At 37.9% G+C, this 20,455-nt stretch overlaps 1 protein-coding gene across 2 annotated transcripts in view; it reads right to left on the bottom strand.

Moving 5' to 3' along the window:
* Positions 1-11,668: 11,668 nt before the first annotated feature.
* Positions 11,669-20,455, bottom strand: part of LOC120539622 (cat eye syndrome critical region protein 2 homolog) — a 219,492-nt gene continuing 210,705 nt past the window's right edge. For both annotated transcript variants that reach the window (XM_039769902.1, XM_039769903.1), the window contains exon 18: positions 11,669-12,655. The gene's annotated coding sequence lies outside the window, so the exon portion shown is untranslated. The remainder of the gene's footprint in view (positions 12,656-20,455) is intronic.

Here is a 20,455-nt window from a genome sequence, read left to right as displayed (position 1 = left end):
AGTTAACCAAACAAGCACATATTTATGCTGTGAAGTGAAATTGAGAAACACATTAGGAGGAGAGGCAAACTCTGCTCCATATTGTACAAATCCACCTAGAAATGAACTTTATTGTGGCTCACTAGGGCTCCATGCTCTTGGAGATGCTTACATGGGTCCTTTCTGAACATCGGGGCAGCTGCTGTTACACAATTTGAGTCTTGTAATGCTTTATGATCAGGCTGCTCAAATAGTCCACTTACTATTCTCAAAATACATAAGTAAGGACAAGGACATGCGGTCAGGACCTCACCTGTCATTATGACAAGTTAAAAAAAAAACAAAAAACTAATATTGATAACATAAAATACATTTACACACTGGTCTGTGCTATATATATATATATATATATATATTTTCTGTATGGTTCCAATCGCTGTTATAGTTAAAATCGCTGACTTCAAAATACAGGGGAGAAATGTGAGGTGCAGCAGCGACGAGCCACGCCTCACCTTGGACTGCAATCTCCCTCGCCCACAATTGGCGCATGCCTGTTGCTGTCTCTCAGTATATAGAGTCGCCAATATAATGTTTGCAGACACGTTTATTATACTCCCTGACTTTCCAGTCTGGCTGCTATCTTTAATGACATATGACAATATGTGTGACAGATATTGAAAAGGCACAAGGTAAGGCAGACAGTCCCGTACAGAACCGAAGGGGGCGCTTGTGAGCCCAACAGATGCTTGTTGCTGCTGTTCTACGCAGAGGCTCTCGGTGCCAATAAGTTAGCGATATCAGAAAGTCAAGACCACTGCAGCGGTCCGTTTATTTTTATTTTTTATTTCAACTGACTGCCAAAATGGAAAATTAAGACTTTTAAAACTGAAGGAAAATAAGGAGGACTTTTACAAGAAATTGACCGAGATTTTCATGGAGAAGGATAGGCACATGGACTTCATTTACAAATAAAGATAAGACCATAAACGGTTTTCAGTTTTATAAAAAATGGGATCAGACTAAGGCAAAAAAATCCAATATTTAAAAATTAAACTTTGACCTTAAATAAAACATTCTTCTGTTTTTCTTGTTATCCTTTTGTTGAACAGTCAGTATTAAAATTGATTAAAGTATAAAAGCTTTTAAAAACAACTAAATATTTCAGAACTGAAATCCTTTTTTTTTTGTACAACACACTGTACATTCGTTTGTATTGAATGAGTATGAATTTTGGAATTGCAATGGCAAATTTAGAACACTTGGAGGGTGCAGAGTAAATGCGCTCTCTCACGCCGCTATTATTGTAACATTCTTTCTTAGCCAAATATATACTTTACCTATGTGTGTGTAAAGAATGCTGATGAGATATGAAACATAACCAGTAGTCAATGTGCATGCTGCCAACTAAATAATGAATAAGCTACTCATTGGGGTTCATATATTTGTAAATCTGACTCTGAAGGAGTCAGTGCCTCACCGGCCATGAACTTCACTGCACGTCAACTGAGAATAATAATTGTAGATCTCCAGTAATTGGTAGTTACATGCTTCTGTTACACATATTAACATTTTTACTTGTTGGGGGGGAAAAAAAATCAAACTGATTTTTTTAAGGGGTTAAAAATAATGCTAAGGAGGCTGCCATCATCCTTCTTACAGTGCATCCGGAAAGTATTCACAGCGCATCACTTTTTCCACATTTTGTTATGTTACAGCCTTATTCCAAAATGGATTAAATTCATTTTTTTCCACAGAATTCTACACACAACACCCCATAATGACAATGTGAAAAAAGTTTACTTGAGGTTTTTGCAAATTTATTAAAAATAAAAAAACTGAGAAATCACATGTACATAAGTATTCTCAGCCTTTGCTCAATACTTTGTCAATGCACCTTTGGCAGCAATTACAGCCTCAAGTCTTTTTGAATATGATGCCACAAGCTTGGCACACCCATCCTTGGCCAGTTTTACCCATTCCTCTTTGCAGCACCTCTCAAGCTCCATCAGGTTGGATGGGAAGCGTCAGTGCACAGCCATTTTAAGATCTCTCCAGAGATGTTCAATCAGATTCAAGTCTGGGCTCTGGTTGAGCCACTCAAGGACATTCACAGAGTTGTCCTGAAGCCACTCCTTTGATATCTTGGCTGTGTGCTTAGGGTCGTTGTCCTGCTGAAAGATGAACCGTCGCCCCAGTCTGAGGTCAAGAGCACTCTGGAGCAGGTTTTCATCCAGGATGTCTCTGTACATTGCTGCAGTCATCTTTCCCTTTATCCCGACTAGTCTCCCAGTTCCTGTCGCTGAAAAACATCCTCACAGCATGATGCTGCCACCACCGTGCTTCACAGTAGGGATGGTATTGGCCTGGTGATGAGCGGTGCCTGGTTTCCGCCAAACGTGACGCCTGGCATTCACACCAAAGAGTTCAGTCTTTGTCTCATCAGACCAGAGAATTTTGTTTCTCATGGTCTGAGAGACCTACGGGTGCCTTTTGGCAAACTCCAGACAGGCTGCCATGTGCCTTTAACTAAGGAGTGGCTTCCGTCGGGCCACTCTACCATACTGGCCTGATTGGTGGATTGCTGCAGAGATGGTTGTCCTTCTGGAAGGTTCTCCTCTCTCCACAGAGGACCTCTGGAGCTCTGACTGAGTGACCATCGGGTTCTTGGTCACCTCCCTGACCAAGGGCCTTCTCCCCCGATCGCTCAGTTTAGATGGCCGACCAGCTCTAGCAAGAGTCCTGGTGGTTTCAAACTTCTTCCATTTATGGATGATGGAGGCCACTGTGCTCATTGGGACCTTCAAAGCATCAGACATTTTTCTGTAACCTTCCCCAGGTTTGTGCCTCGAGCCAATCCTGTCTCGGAGGTCTACAGACAATTCCTTTGACTTCATGCTTGGTTTGTGCTCTGACATGAGCGGTCAACTGTGGGATCTTATATGGACAGGTGTGTGCCTTTCCAAATCATGTCCAATCAGCTGAAATTTACCACAGATGGACTCCAATTAAACTTCAGAAACATCTCAAGGAGGATCAGGGGAAACAGGATGCACCTGAGCTCAATTTTGAGCTTCATGGCAAAGGCTTATACTTAATACTTATGTACATGTGATTTCTCAATTTTTTTATTTTTAATAAATTTGCAAAAATCTCAAGTAAACTTTCTTCACATTGTCATTATGGGGTGTTGTGTGTAGAATTCTGAGGAAAAAAATGAATTTAATCCATTTTGGAATAAGGCACTGTATATATGAAGAAACACCATTGGTAACACAGTACATACTGCAGCGCCCACAACGGTCCCCTGCTCAGGCCTGTCTTAAGTTTGCCAGTGAACATCCGGGCCTGTACATGTGTCTTCTTGAGCAGGGGCCCCTTGCTTCAATGGTGTTCTTGGCAACTGTGGGCCCAACTGCCTTCAGATTTAAGAAGCTCCACCTGTGTAGTTTTGGGCTGATCCCTCACCTTTCTCATGATCATCCTCACCCCATGAGGCAAGATCTTGCATGGATCTCCATACCGAGGGTGATTGAAATTCATTTTATATTTCTTTCATTTCCAAATAATCACACCAACAGTTGTCACCTTTTCACCAAGCTCCTTGCGGATGGTCTTGTAGCCCATTCCAGCCTTGTGCAGGTCTACAGTCTTGTACTTGATGTCCTTTAACAGCTTCTTGGTCCTGCCCATGGTGGTGGAGAGGTTGGAATGGAAGAAATTGATTCTGTGGAAAGGTGTGCCTTATACACGTAACAAGTTGAGATCAGGAGTGTTTGTAATTGTTGGATTGATTGATTGAATGTAATCTGTGGGAGCCAGAGTTCTGGCTGGATTTTAAGGGATCAAATACTTACATCACTCAATGACATGCAAATCAATGTATAACTTTTTTTTATGTAATGTGTTTTTTCTGGATTTTTAGTTGATATTCTGTCTCTATGAAAATGAAACTACCATAAAAATTAGAGACTGTTCATTTCTCTCTAAGTGAGCAAACTTACAAATTCAGCAGGGGGTCAAATAATTATTTCCCCACTGTAGCTACAGTAGATAGCAAATTGAGAAAACTCCAATTAGAAAAAGATCTGGGAACTCAAACTAATAGAAGCAGGTATTCTGGGCACAGTGTGTAGGCGAGTCCAACATTGTCTGACACTTGGGAGGCAAAAGGGTCACGGAGGGGAAACTTTTTCAGAATTAGGCATTGTTAAAAGTAGTGTCCCTTAGGGTCAGTGCTGGGTCTGCTGCTCTTTTAAATAATATATATGATGTAGATAAGAGAATAAAATAATGCTGCTTAAGTTTGTAGACGATGCCAAATAAAGTGAAAGGGCAGAAAATGTACAATTAGTTGAATCATTACAGAAGAGCCATGACAAACTACAGACTTGGGCAGAGGAGATTTAATGTAAATGTAAAGTATTGCACATAGCATGTAAAAGTGTTAGATCTGAATACACAATGCAAGGTCTGAAAGTTTAATATACACCTTATGAGAAGGAGCTAGGAGTCATAGTGGACTCATCACTATCTACATCCAGACGGTGTGTAGAAGCGATCAAGAAAGCTAGTATGATGTTGTACAAGATCATGAGGTGTGGTGTAGCAAGTCTACAACTCAAGAGAGGTAACACACTGGTGAGGCCTCAATTGGAGTACAGTTATGGTCTCCATGTTACAAAAAAGGAAACAGCAGAAGTCCAGAGGAGAGTGAGTGACTAGGCCGATTGTCTGGCTAAGACGTATGAGCTGTAAGGAGAGATTCAAGGAGCTGAAGATTATGTGGGAACAGCAGCAAAGTGAATTATGAAAGGAAAAACTTTAAACCCCAGCTGTTACTTTAAAATAAATAAATAAGAACAGATGGCCATGGTTGAAAAAAATAGTTAAGGGTATATTTTAAACACACTGGAAAAGTTTTTCTTCATGCAAAGAACCATCGCAAGGGTAACTTACCAAGTAGTGTGGTGGACCACAGGACTCTTTGGACATTCAAATCTGGATTTGTTATTTAAGACAATCTATGTGAATAGAATGGACATGCTTGTTGAGCTGAACTGCCTGTTCTCTCTATCATTGCTGTAATTCATTTATATTCCTAGCATAAAAACTGTCTCTGCCGTGTAAAACTGGCCTTGTGAGAAGATGGACAATTGGCGATTCACCTATTACTGTTGCAATAGACTGCCATGCACAAAAGCTTCCCTATAATAACACAGGACAGGGGGCAGTCCCAACAGGGCTTTGATGCACCCCCGCACAGCACTGAAAGCAAACACATGCTCTATAAACAAACCGGACAAAGGAAAAGTGTGTAGCGCTGCCACATAAATATAATATGTTCTCTGCTGTTGATCAGGTGTTGTAGGGAAGATGCTTGCATCCGGAGATTGACAGCGGTGCCCCAGGGGAGGAACTTCCGGTTTTCTTTCGGGAGTCATTTGCGTAAAGCGCGTCGTTTTAAAGTGAGAAGGGGTAAGAGGAGAAAAAGGAGAATCGGAGAGAAAAAGCAGATCAGTTACTGCACTGACCATACAAGAAGTCTAGGAGCTCCTACAGTCCTGCCAGAAGGTGGAAGGTATTCTTTTGATCGGGGAATCAAACGTTCTGCTAATTCCTACAGACTCGGGTGAGCTATTTCAAAGGACTTATATTGTATCATGGCGCAAGGCTGACTGTATGTCTTTTATGACGAAGAGGTGATTGTGCGAATAGTCCGCAATTTTCAGGACTCCTCGTTTGGCCTGCCGGCAGTTTCGGGACAGAACAGTGGACATCTGTGGATCTATTTATCATCTCTGGAAGGGGAACTGGGGGAATATATATTGTTATTGTGTAAATATATGTATACTGTATATTTGTGGGGCTACAGAATAAGGGTTATTTATGGTGGCGGGGGCTGGTGCACGTGTTCTTTTTTTCATTGTATGTAATATACTCGTTATTTGATGATAGATCTTGACTATTGCTTTTTTTGGGGGCTATAAAGTATTGGCATTAAGGGAGTGGACCGGGTAGAATAAAGGGTGTACGGGAAATTGTTTGGGGTGTAATATTGGCCTATCCTTTTATCATCTGCCGTTACCTAGGACAGATTAGCGGTAGCAATCGGCTCGTGTTAGGGCGTGGGACGAATTGTTACAAGTGAGGAATAAAGTTGGGGTAGAGCGCAGACTCCTCCAGGCTAGCAGGCGAGTTAGGCAGGAAATGTCTGCTGCCAAGTGGGCCAATGCTGGGGAAATCTGGAAGCTGGTAGTTATGTACACAATGCGAACGTGATGGTCTTGAAAGTTGAAAGTAGAAGTGAATCCTAGGAAGTTAAAACTACACCTGGAGTGCACAACTGTCAAAATGAAAACAGATCTAGGAGCTGCGGTTTACAAGGGTAGGCACCCCGAGATCAGTATGTACAGTAAATGACTGCACACTTCGGTTAAGTGCAGAAAGAAAAATAATCTCACCGTGACAAACTTGAACTACAATCCTCTGTATCTCCGCTTGTTTTTAAATACATTCTTTGGGCAAAAACATAGCAAGTAAGATTGCAGGTAACAATAAGAAGAATCCGCACGTACTCCCCAGTCTCTGAATGTGCACCCTAACAAAACTGATTTCTGCAGGCTGTACATGTGGTTAATGAGGCAAATCAAAGTTACTGTACATACGGTTTGGGGGGAGGGGGAAATGAAAACCTATTGGCCAAAACTACACAAAGAGGTGTTTAGTTTAGGCTATGCTAGAATGCATTACGTATGAACAAGACTTCTGAAATTGAACGCATTCCTCAATATCAACCAATCTGGCACAGCTTTATCCCCTTCTACTGATCATTGCTGAGATGTTTCTACACCTTTTTTGGAGTCCACCTGTAATAAATTCAATCGATTACATGCGATTAGGAAAAGCACACCCCGGTCTATGTAATACCCTACAACTGATAATGTGCATCAGAGCCAAAAATCAAGCACTGAGTCGAAGGAATTGTCTTCAGAGTTTAGAGACAGGATTATAGTGTCATGGCAAAAATCTGAAGGCAGCTGAAAAAAAAAAAAACACCCTGCAGCTCCCAAGAACACAGTTGCCTTCATAATCCTTAAATGAAAGCTGCCTGGACCAACCACTACTTTCCTAGTGCTGATCACTGGCCCAAACTGGGCACTCGTGAGAAGCTGTGTGAAGATGGGAGAAACTTCCAGAAGAACAGTCCACCAATCTGGGAGACTCCCTCCTGCTCAGTAAAAACCCACTTAGAGTTTACAGAAAAAACACCAAAAGGACTCATACTGAAAGAAACAGGATGCACTGGTCTGATGAAACCAAGATTAGTGACATGTTTGGCGGAAGCCAGTCACTACTTATCACCTATAGAATATCATTCTAACGGTGAAGCATGGTGGGTAGCTGTGCCATGATGTAGAGTTGTTTCTCATTTGCAGGAACTGGGACAGTAGACAGGACTGAAGAAAAGCTGAACAGCTGAAGTAGAGAGATATCTATAATGAAAACCTGCTCTAGAGTGCTCCAAACCTCAGACTGGGCTGAAGGTTAAACTTGTAACAGGACAATGACCCCAAACACAAAGCAAAGACAACACAGGAGAGGCTCAGGGATAATTTCCTTAAGTTGCCCAGCCAAAGCCCAGACTTGAACCCATTCGAACATCTCAGGAGGGACCTGAAAATAGTTGTCTGTCCATGTACTCCATCCAATCTGACAAGAGGTTGAGTGGATCTGTAGATTGGAATGGCAGAAAATACCCAATTCCAGGTGAAAGAAGCCTTCCCCATCTTCCCCAAGAAGTCTCCAGGCTGTAATCACTGCCAAACATGGTTTCCAGTCTGAATGCTCGTATCAATGTGATACAGTACATTATTTTTAATATGTTTGTAAATGTTTCTAAAATCCTATTTTTGCTTTATCATTCTCAGGTATTGAGTGTTGCTTGATGTGGGGAAAGGAGTAATATAAATGACTTTAGGCCAAGGTTACAAAACAGCAAAATGTGAAAAAGTGAAGAGGTCTGAATACTTTCTGAATCCACTTTAAAGTCCTATCGCCTACATTAAATGCTTGTATAGGTTTATATAACGCAATATACTGCATGGAAGTCAAGGGATGTTCTTCCTTAGCTAAGCAATGCACTTACCTGACAGCATCTGCAATATTATGTGCAGGTTTGGTCTCCAGATTACAGACTAGAAATAGTGCTGGAAATGTTCCAGAGAACAGCAACTAGATGATGTACTCCAGAAGTGGGAGCTATGATCCAATGAGAAGCCAAATGATTTCAGTCAAAATAGAGAAGACATGAAAATGTTTAAAATTAAGACCATTTACAATAAAATGAGTTCTTCAGTTTGGGTACAAGAGAATCAGAATTATTTCTTTACTCAGTGAATACAAGAGAAGTAGACTTAGTCAGGAAACAGCACTGAGGTTTTTTGTTTGTTTTTTTTTTTAAATCACATTCTGATAGCTGTCTAAATATTTTGAAAAGATGTGAGCCACGTAAGTCCATAATCAGTCTTTGTCTCCTCTTTACAGAGCAGCATAACACAAGTAAAGTTTCAGGAAGTGCCATGAAGCCAATTCAGCTTTGGGCTAGAAGGTATGGGGAAGCTTGAAGGGCTTGAATCTTTTGAGCCCAATCAAATGGGGACCACAAGGAGAGTCTCATCTTCAAACGTCACGTCTTTCATTACGAGTGTGACATGTCAAAATTGGTTCTGCCAAATGAAACTTAGGAATTTGATTCTTCTGCATGCGTAACAGCAGTAAGAGAGTGCATTATTGTGTTCTAAAATAAGAAGAACTTTAACTAAAATTAAGACCCAAAATGCGTTTTTTGTAAATTTTACAACTCACAAATTACCTTAAAGGAAAAAGTATTTTTCGGTCAGTAGCCATTTGCTCCTTGCAAGCCCATTCGTGTAAATGTGTTTGACCTGCTTGTGCTCTTCACTTACAAAGATTTATATTAAATTTGCTGAATTACAGATCAAAAGCAAATCTAATGAGTAAGCTACTTCTACATTACACTTAATACTTACACATAACAGGAGACATCAGTGCTGGTTTTCCCCATAACAAATATTTTCCCTAAGTTTATTTTTTTTTAAGTTTCAACAAGAATTCAAACAAAGAAATCAGACATTAGCAATGATTGACCTTAGCACTCTTAAAAAGTATCTACACAAACAATTGTTACCAAGTAATTTTCAGGAAAGGATCTACTGTAGAGTGATAACAATATCAAAAGCTGCAATTTATTCTAAATGTATGCAGTATGGACAATATTTCAGATCTCTCAGGTAACAACTTTTTCAGATAGTACAAAACACTACAACAGTTAACAATTAAGCACACGACATCCATATGAATAAGATGCAGAATTTCATGATTTAAGCTACAGTAAAGTTTCCCATCATATTAACAGTAACATTCATTTTTTTGTTTTACTAGTAGGGACAAAATGAAAGACCACAGAGAAAGATGAAAAAGAAGCGCACAGTGTGCTTAAAATGCTGGGTTGATCATTTCTGATCCAAAGCTGCAGAATATTAAATTGACCTATTTTTGCATATATTGTATTTATTACAAATACAGTGCATAACGTACACATGCAGGTGGAATTGGAACCTAACAAAGGAATTGGGAGAGTGACAGGACGCAAGGCCAAAAATCACAATCTATACCTTATGAGACCTGCTTCCATAAACATATGCTAACACAAAATAAGCACATTTCAGTTAAATGCTTTATAATAAAGTGTTTATGACCTCTCCAACACTAATGTCTAACATCCTTCATATTATGATTTTTCAAATATTTGTTTCATATTTTTCCCCTCACTTGCTAATCTAGAAATGTATACATTTTGTCACATTGCTACATATCTTAATAAATAGCCACAAGAAAAATTATTGCTCATAAAAATAACAGTAAAAATGTAAATAAACACAGGACACTCTACAGTTCCACTTGTAATAGTAATATACTTAACTCTTTTTACCCCCTTTATACTCTGTCACTGCCTTATACGTTAACTTTCTAATAAAACTCAGATAAAAATAAATAAATAAAAGCAGGAGTAAAACTCTGGGTTATGGGGTTTAACTTTACTGTTAGTTGTTATTGTCTCTTTCGACATTATTTTACAAGGATCTGCTGATCATGGTTTTTACTTATAATTGCTATTAAGCCCAATTAAAACACTTGATAACAAAAAGCGCAAGAGTGACATTACTGCCAGGCTGCTTTAGATGGTGGGTAAGGAAAATGGTAAGGTGTATGATTTGTGGGAGGTAAGGAACATGCTTGCTATTTCAACTTTAAATGGGACCTTCTGCTCCAAACGTCTTGGGGTTTTGTTGTTTCGGAGAAAGGCAGCTTGCTGTTTAAATACAATTGGAAGAAGGAAAAAAAGAAAAAATTAAAGTCAGGAGTGTGGCTTTTAGGAAGATGCCAACACCATGGCTACTTAAATTTTACTTGTGGTAATCTTTTGCAAACTTAACGTTTACAATATAGACATCTGCATTTAACATTAATTTGTTTGTTCATTTGCTGAATGTTAAATTCTTACTTGCACACACCAATCAACGTCTAGCACATTGCACTCTCTGTAAAGCAGGTTTTGAGGTATCTATACAGGACTCACTCACCTAGGAGGAGGAGGAGGAGGTTATACTTTCACTGCAGTTTTGTTTAGGAGTGTCAGTGGCACAATAGAGTTCAGAGTGAATGTTGTTCAAAAAGTAGTAATCTTTTTCCCCAAATGTTTGGGTAACTACACAACTGGTAGCTTAGAATAGTTGCACAAAACAGTAGAGTTAAAAATTAGTACAACAAATGCAATTGAGATAAATACATAAACACACAATACCCACATATTCATATACATGTATTCCTTAACTTATAAAAAAAAAAAAAAAAAAACTTCTGAAACATTATGAATAACTTATGTTTAAAACATACAAAAAACCAAAAACAGCAGATTACTAAAAGTCCTGTATACAATTTGTTTTGACAATTCTAAAAACCACAAAACTGTCAAGTCTGAAGTTTAGCACATTTCGCGGATATGCTAGTCTTTATATAAAACAAGTTTTGTCCTTCATTCTAAGAATTCACCTCTGCAAAATGACTGGATAGAAACATTCAAAAACATTAAAAGAGAGATGATTATAGTTCTGAGAAAGAGTAAAGAAAATTAATAACAGAGTACAACTAAACTGAAAAGTATACAGTATGCACACAACTAATAAACTAAATTATCTTTCTACATTTGAAATGTAAAAATACTACAATTGAAAACACATGCCCTGGTAAAGAACTGAAAAAATGTTTTTCTCATTTCTCAATCTACATTTACCTAATGCACAAAAGCTTGCCTAATTTGGTGGAAAGGCAAAGATGGGCTATCACAATAGGTGCTTTGCGCATTTCCTTGTGAACACACCTAATAAATGAAAAACTGCTCATATTTACTAACAAGAGAAGCTGTGTACCAATTATTGAATTCCAAGTCAATTCAAAAAACAGATGGAAATTAAGTAAACTTAGTATAAAATTGAGTTTTACACAGGAATTAGAAAGGTTACAAGAAACAAAAGGTATTATAGAACAATAGTATTTTTCATTTGTGTAAACAAGGACAAAAAACCCACAGAGCCTTTAATATCGTATCACAGTACTTCATGTACTTTATTAAATATTTCTGGGAGTCCAGAGTGCAACATCTAAGTGTGATCTGTAAAGGAGGCATCCTGGAAATTGTACTGGACTGTCTGAAACAGCCAAACAAAAACACACTTCACTGTGCATTTCTATATTAATTTACCCGTAACAATATGTAGACAACCTCTACAAAAAGAAACTTATGTCCAATATTTAGTTTAGTGTTCAAAAATGAAGTAGCTAAGCACACATACAAATCTTTATACAGATTTAAGAGGTCTAGTTGAGACAGAACAAAACAGGTAACTCAAAAGGCGTAATTATCAATTTAAAAAAAGCCAAACACATGGTACTACCCTGCTGTTTTCAGGAAGGCATTAATAGTGTTCCAATTCTCACTTGGCTGTACACCTTTAATGTTCAATGTTATACAGCTAAAGGGTCATTGAAATAAATTCTTCACCACCCTAAAACTTTCCCCCACTGGAACCTTCTCTTTTACACAAAGAGGTTTTAAATAAATCAAAGTATTTAAAACCATACTTCTAACATAAATGATTCTGGCTAGTTTGTACAAAATAAAGTTTGTAAAAAAATATATATACAGTGTGGTATTGCTCTATATTCTCAATTTACAAATACATTCAACAAGAAAAAAGGCAAATTCAATTTATGTAAACTGGTTTCTAAACTTAAAACACTCTTTAGTTTAAGTTCCACCATTTAAATGCACCTGAGTTTAAAGTTACTAAAAACATCCGAAACAAACCTTTCTGAACCAGAAAGTAATTAGCATGAACAAATTATCCAAGCCATAAGGAATTGTAAACAAAGATAACTGCAACCAGCTCAGACATGTATTACTTTTATTAACAATTTCTTCAAAATCCTGAACTGACTGTTCCACTAAGTTGTCTTCTGAAGCACCGGTCAACTCAAAGCTCACGTGGGTGCCGTGCATCACTCCATCAGTCTTCCTGGGTCTCCAGTTATGTTTCTGTGGGAAGATTACAGTAAATAGATTTTAGAAAAGTAAAAGAAAACTTTGTTTATCTAGATGTATTTGAAAAAATCAAAGGCAGAGAGGTGTACAACAAATATAGGCATGGACAGTAAAAGGTAAATTCTCTCAATACTTATATATTTGTATTGATGCAACAATGCATTACTGATTCCTGATTCTTAAATTGTGTTAATATAAAAATGACCAAAAGAAAGTTATGTAAGTACCTATTTAACACCCCCTTTTTAATCAACACTTATCAATGCATTCGGTGCTATGGTTAATATCAGTTTACTCATATCATTCTGACATGATATATCATCATCTTGAAACCAAAAATACTTAAGTGAAAAGCTAGGATATCATATTTAGGAAAGAACAAGAAACAAAAACTTCATTAAGTAATATTTCGTAAAAACACCTTTAGCTTCCATTCCTTGGTTCACTTGTTCTGAACATTGTGCATTTACGCAACCCCCCATCATCTGCAGCTTTGCAGCAGTTTTGTGCCAATTTAACTTGATATTTAGAGCTATCCAAAGCCCCATATATTACAACAACAGACTTCAATTAAACATTAAATTTCCAGTATTTAAACTAATATACACAAAACGAATTGTGCCTTTGGCAACAGATAAATTGTGACATTTCTACTACTTGATTAATTATTTTTATGCTGATGCTTTTTAAAAGTAATTGTTTACTCTTGAAGGGATTAATTTAAGATTAAGCTATTCTTGTAATCAACAATTCTGGTCTTGTTTATAAGAACATTTTAAATGCTTCAGAAGCATTATATAAATTCTCACTTATAAAACTCATTCAACTGATTTGACTACAAAAAAATCATCAAATAAGAACTGAAAACTGACACAGAGGTTGGGACAATTTAACTATACCTTGCATTAAGACACAATGGACATCTGCATCCTATCTAGCGCCTGCTGGCATTGGCAGACTGTTCCTGATTAAGCAATGGTGAAAGAAACTAAATTTGTAATTTAATTAAAATCTCTTGAATCTAGAGATAAAATTATACAGGAATAGGCTAGCAGGCTAAAATAAAGAAACTGAGACAGCTGTAATTCACATGTTGAAGATTTCTGAAATATCTGAAAAACCAACCAAAATGAATAGTTATAAAAATGTTCACAGAAATGAGGTTACTAATAGAGCAGAGAAATAGTTAGTTTTTATCTATTTAGAGTAGATAATGAAAAAGATATACAGTATAACCTATATAAAACGTCTTACAGAAATGTTTAAATATTTGAAAAATGGACAAAAATCCAAGTGTAAAACATGCAAACACAAATCTTTGCATTGGTCATTCCACCACACATTTGTTTATCAGATGGTTAATACCACATTATATGTAAAGACTTGTAATTTGTGTGCCAATCAAAATAGTGTATAACAATATTTTACACTACCTGGCAAGTACTACTAGTAGTGTGTTCATTCCCTTTCATGCTGTAATCAGGGAATGCAAACTGCATACAATTAGAAAGTGGGGTAAGCAAAATTTATGAAAGGGTGATGAAAAAAAGAAAAAACATTGTACACACGGCCCAGCCCCTCCTTGATCGCTAGCTTTCCATGCTATTGGTCCAACATGGCCAAGATACATAGGCTTTATTTGTCGACTGCACAACTGAACTACTACGGTTCTTAGCGGAGCAGATGTATATGAGGTATAAGGTATATGCACGTAAATTGGTTGTATTGACATGAGATGTACATCACATATGGTTTTGAAGAAAAATGAGTGTTGCATGAAAACATCACATAGAAAAATGATTTCATTAATCTTTGTATGTGTATTTTTACATTTTAATATAAACACACATATAGTAGATGTGTATATATCTGAACACTATCTGGTAGTTGATAATGTTGAGTTCATTAAGACAACTAAATCCTTTGTATAAGGGATTCTTTCAAGTTTCAGACATCCCATTGTGTATATAAACTTAACAGTTTTAACAGCCTGCATAATAATTGACTCTCCTTTCAACAAAAAAGATAACAGTGGTATGTCTCATTTCCTAGGAACATCTGAGTACTGGGGTGCTTGCCGAATAAAGATTTTTAGTGAAGCAGTATTTAGTTGTATGAAATTAATTCAAATATGAAAAACTGGCTGTGCAAAAATTTGGGTCCCCTTGTAATTTTGCGGATTTGAAAGCATGTAGCTGTTCAATACTGATTACTTGCAATACTAAATTGCACAATTTGCACAAAGAACATCTGTATGGCAGGGTGATGAGAAAGAAGCCCTTTCTGCACTCGCGTCACAAACAGAGTCACTTGTTGTATGCAAGTGCTCATTTAGACAAGCCAGATTCTTTATTTAACAAAGTGCTTTGGACTGATGAGATAAAAATTGAGTTATTTGGTCATAACAAAAAGCGCTTTGCATGGCAGAAGAAGAACACCGCATTCCAAGAAGAACACCTGCTGCATACTGTCAAATTTGGTGGAGGTTCCATCATGCTGTGGGGCTGTGTGGCTAGATCAGGGACTGGGGCCCTTGTTAAAGTCGAGGGTTGGATGAATTCAACCCAATATCAAATTCTTCAGGATAATGTTCAAACACAAAGTTGAAGTTTACACAGGGGTTGGATATTCCAACAAGACAATGACCCAAAACACAGTTCAAAATCTACAAAGGCATTCATGTAGAGGGAGATGTACAATGTTCTGGAATGGCCATCACAGTCCCTGACTTGAATATCATCGAAAATCTATGGGAAAATTTGAAGCAGGCTGTCCATCCTTGACAGCCATCAAATTTAACTGAACTGGAGAGATTTTGTATGGAAGAATGGTCAAAAATACCTCCATCCAGAATCCAGACACTCATCAAAGGCTATAGGAGGCGTTTAGAGGCTGTTATATTTGCAAAAGGAGGCTCAACTAAGTATTGCTGTAATATCTCTGTTGCGGTGCCAAACAATCTGAAGGAATTCTGCACCCTAACCTGAAGACTCATCTTTCATCACCTTTATTTTCTACAGAACATTTTCAATAAGACTCTTTTTCAAATACATTTCCTAACTTTATAAGTCTTTTTTTCTAAACTTCTGCTACCATCAGATTTACTATGTTTTTATTAATTTTGCTTTAAAATGATAATTTAGATCAAGGTAAACTGTTTAAGAGCACCCAGTGTGGGTAATCGCCATAATCCCACAGGAGTTGGCAAATGAGAAGAGACTACTTTAATAGAAAACAGCACGGTAGGCATGCACCTGCTTTGGTGATTGGCACAGGTGTAGCTCAAGTCTGAAGGCAACCACTCGGTCTGCTTGTGCAAAGCTAGTAAGTCTCCTTGCTTGAGGTAGCTGTCCATGTGCAGGCAAGACTGTACACATAGGGGTGCTACAAAGTAGTAACCTAACTCTCATATAAACAATACAGTTAAAGTATAGCTTGCAAACGAAAACAAGCGCCTGAGAGTTCTTGTATTGTCTGTGACGTGAAAGTTAATTAAAATAAATACATTTTGCTCTTAAAAGCTTTGCTTTAATTGCCACCAAGGAATTGTGCAAGAATTTTTAAAGGTTTTTTCCCCTTTGGAAGGGATTCTTTGCTTTTTTTTTCACCTGCACAAGAGCAAAAGGAGCGGAGTGATAGGGGAATCGTTTGGAAAAGGTACATGGTGAGGCAGGGAAGTTGCAGCAGTGTAAGTAAATAACTGGCATTGTAGTGACAAATAGTTTTAAGTAACATCCATCCATTATCCAGCCCGCTATATCGTAACTACAGGGTCATGGGGGTCTGCTGGAGCCAATCCCAGCCAACACAGGGCACAAGCAGGAAACAAACCCCAGGCAGGGCGCGCAGTTTAAGTAACATAAATAACATTTCTTCAGTGGGTGGGGGCTGACTTCAAAACAGTAAAGTGAAGGGCTCATTGGTACTTAGGCAGGTGCCTAGAGCTAATGCACTGATTAGGCACAAGCAGGCTGTTGGAGCAGACAAGACAGTAAGAAATTAAAAATCAGTGGATTGTCAGTAAGTACGTTTTTTCTAGATTGAACAGTTTTTAGTGATCAAGAAAGTAGAGCAGTTAAGAGAGTAACAGTGTAAGGGTTCATGAATACGAAGGAATACAAATGGTGAGGGTGGAGAGCTTTTAAGTGAGAAAGAAATAGAGCACAAAGTTAAGAGAATAGACAAAGAATAGTTAATGTTATAGAAAGACAAACAGCAGATGGTCAAGGGGGAGAATATTACAGGAGCTTAAGGGATCAGAAGGTGTAAAATAACTGTAGCAGTTCTTTAATCTAATTTCTTTGGCTTACATTTTTTTAGCTTTACCATTTAAGTTAAATCATTTAATTTTAATAAAAATCAAAGTTGAGCGGTTTTAGTAATCCAAAGTCAAATTTTAATAATGATGCCAGTGCAATCCAACGGCCCTCAAAACCAGTTCCCAGAAAGAGAGAAGCAGTGATAGTTGGGGAGTCTGAGATGGTCAGCGTCAGCTTCATTTTCCCTTGTTATGTCTGGGAGCCTCTTAAACCCAATCCCATCGATAGTCATGAACTAAGACAAGCCAGGCAAACGACACACACACATATTCAAGCAAGGGGTTGGAGCAAAAAAATGTCAAGTTCTTTTACTACAATCAAAACAGTGCAGTGTTAAAAAGTGCAGTGCAACCAAGTCTTCATTAAATAAATAAATAATCCCATAAAGTTAAGTGAACGTGAGGGTTAAAAACAAATCAAAAAATAATTGTTTAAAATTAGGTTAATGACCCGGAACAGTAAATCCGTGTTCTTAAAACACAATCCAAGCTACAGAGAAGTCAACCAACAGCCGCAGACGACCTTTAATCCTGGCTAATGTCCTTGCTGCCAATTCCTTGGCATTCCATGGTGCACCTCTCCAAGCCTGCTCCTACACCCACCATCAGACCCTTGATGTCTGCAGGAGCCTTGAGTGTCAAACACATGCTCCTTCCCTGGGGCTAACGTCCCTGTCCACCTGCTTCCTCATTGTCTTGCACTGGCTCTAACCATTCCTGCCCTTCTCTTTTCATCCTTTTCTTTAACCTCCATTCCTTTCTCTTGATCCTCCCATTTCTTTCTCTGGTCTGATCCTCCCCTTGTCGCTTGCAGGCTCCTCTTATTTACCCTGATTGGGCACAGGTGTGATACACTGCTCTCTCTGAGGTGTGAATGAGGCACCTAATTGATCCACTCACCTTTGTGCATGTAGCTGAAACACCCCAATCAACCATGGAGAGAAGCTTGCTCATGCACACCTGCATCCAATTAAAGCCCACATTTTTCTGAGACGCGATTATTTAAAAACTGCACTGCACCACAGACCTCTTATCACAGACTCAATCATTAGGGGGATTGATACACAGGTTTTCTCCAGAGACAGTCTCACATGGTGCGGTTCCTTCTGGGTCCACAAGTGGAAGACCTCCATTGAAGGATTGATAGGCTCTTGGCCAAAATAGGGGTGGATCCAATTGTCATTGTCCATGTTGGAACAAATGACATACATGAGGGTAGTCTGTCAGTTCTGCAATACAAATTTAGAGAGTTTGGTGCCAGGCTGAGGAGAAGAAATGACAAGATAATCTCCTCTGAAGTTCAGCCTGTGCCACGTACCAGTCCATGAAAGACTGAGGGGATTATAAGGCTTAACACTTGGCTCAGATCTTGGTGTTGGGTTGAAGGGTACAGGGTTAATGGGACATCTGGACTCCTTTTGGTGCAGACTGGACTTGTTCTGCTGTGATGGGTTACGTCTAAACTGGAGGGGCACCAATATGTTGGGGAGGTGTACGTATAGGTTAGTTGAGGATTAGTGTAGAACTATACATGAGGGAACAAACAATAGTTTTATAAAATAAAAAATAAAAAAAAAGTTCAATAATGTAAAATCTAACCGTACATGTCAAATGGAATTGAAAAGCAAGTCCTCTTCAGTTGAACAATGAGCCCCATCTTAGTGAGGAGGTGTGGCTTTGACTAGGAAGTATTAGGGAAAGAGGCCTTATTTTATGAGTGTGTTATAGACCACCCAATGCAGACAGCAATTTCAACATCTTCTTTGGACATCTCTTTAGTAATATTAAAAAGGCAAGTTTACACAGGGATATTATAGTCAGGGGGGAGTTTAACTAACTGAACATTAATGGGGATAACCTAGCAAATATCAGAGAACAAGAGTTTTTAACACAGTATGTTAAAGGACCAATGCGGGGGTTGGGGGGGGTTTAGTCTGTCCGGATTTAGTATTTTGTAATAATCAGGATAGAATTGAGGGTGTAGAGGTGATTCAACTTTTAGATCAAGTGACCATAATATAATGCAGTTCAATTTTTTTGGATGAGTGTGGATACAAAGGCTAAAACTGGTAAGTTTAACTTTGGTAAGGGAAATTTTGAGGAGATGAGGCAAAGTCTAAAGAGGATAGATTGGGATAAACTTTTGAGTGTGGAGACAGTCAAGGAGCAGTGGAACAGTTTTAAAACATTTTATAATTAATGCAGGACAAGTACATACCTAAATTTGGAACTAGTAAGAAAACAAAACACTGCAGTAGGCAAATTAACATTTGACATAGAGGCTGCAAAGGAAAAAACAGCTTTATAAGGCATATGAGGTTAATAACTCCAATCTGAATCACAGGGCATATGAGAACATGAGGGCAACCACTAAGGAGAATATTACGGAGGCCAAAAGGCAGTTAAAGAGGAGTATAGCAGATAAAGTGAAAGAAAACCCAAAGAAATTCTTATTTTGGTAGTAAAAGAACAGTCAAGGAGGAGCTGAAGTGCATGAGGAATACTAAAGGGATATTTTAAAAACACAGAAAGTGAAATGGCGATTGCTCTAAACACAATCTCTCATTTCTCTGAGGTCTTCACGTGTGATAAAGTAGATAAATTCCTGTGAGTTTGCATGTTCTACCTGTGTTTACGTGGGTTTGAGGTATTCCCCGTTTCTTCCACAGTCCAAAGACAATTGGATTAGATGGACTGGTGATTCAATGTTGGCACTAGTGTGTGTGTGTTCATCCTGTGATGGACTGGTGCCCTAGGCATACTGGAGCTTTCCCACAGCTCTGCTCAGTATGAAGCAGGTTTAGGAATTGATTGATTACATCCATCCATCTTATATGGTTCATATTGGCACTACATACTTGTTAAGTATTTAAATCAGATACATCGAAAATAATACTTATATACTAGAAAGAAAAAGTGCAAAATATTACCACACCTAAAGGCAGCATTTTTCTAGTTTCTAATTTTTTACTTAGTTTTAGTTTATCCCCCATTTTTAAAATTTTTTCATTTAGTTTCAGTGTTTTTGTCATTTTGTATTTTTTTTTTACTTTATTTTTAGTTTTTCAACAATTTTTAGATTTTGTTACACCAAATTTGAAAAACTGTGCTTGTTGACAAGTGTAAAACATAGATTTCTCAAACTGTGTATCATTCATGTTGTACCTATCAACTTAATGCATAAAAACTCAGTTGTCTCCTGATAATGTGACAGTTCAACATTTTTAGTATACTTCAAAAAAAAAAAAAAAAACCCAGAATCAAATAGCAAGTATATTATTTATTACTATAAACTGCAACAGCTTAAGCAAACTGGTATTTCAAAAACACTTTGCTATTTTAAAGATTTCCATATACAGTGGTGCCTCAGTTTGCGAGCATAATCTGTTCCGGAAACATGCTTGCAATCCGAAGCACTCAATCTATATCAAAGCGAATTTCACAATAAGAAATAATGGAAAATCAGATGATTCGTT

Source organism: Polypterus senegalus, chromosome 11 (genome assembly GCF_016835505.1).
Source record: "Polypterus senegalus isolate Bchr_013 chromosome 11, ASM1683550v1, whole genome shotgun sequence".
Lineage (NCBI taxonomy): Eukaryota > Metazoa > Chordata > Cladistia > Polypteriformes > Polypteridae > Polypterus > Polypterus senegalus.
The sequence above is the reverse complement of the archived record's forward strand: the minus strand, read 5'-3'. Positions and strand labels throughout refer to the sequence as shown.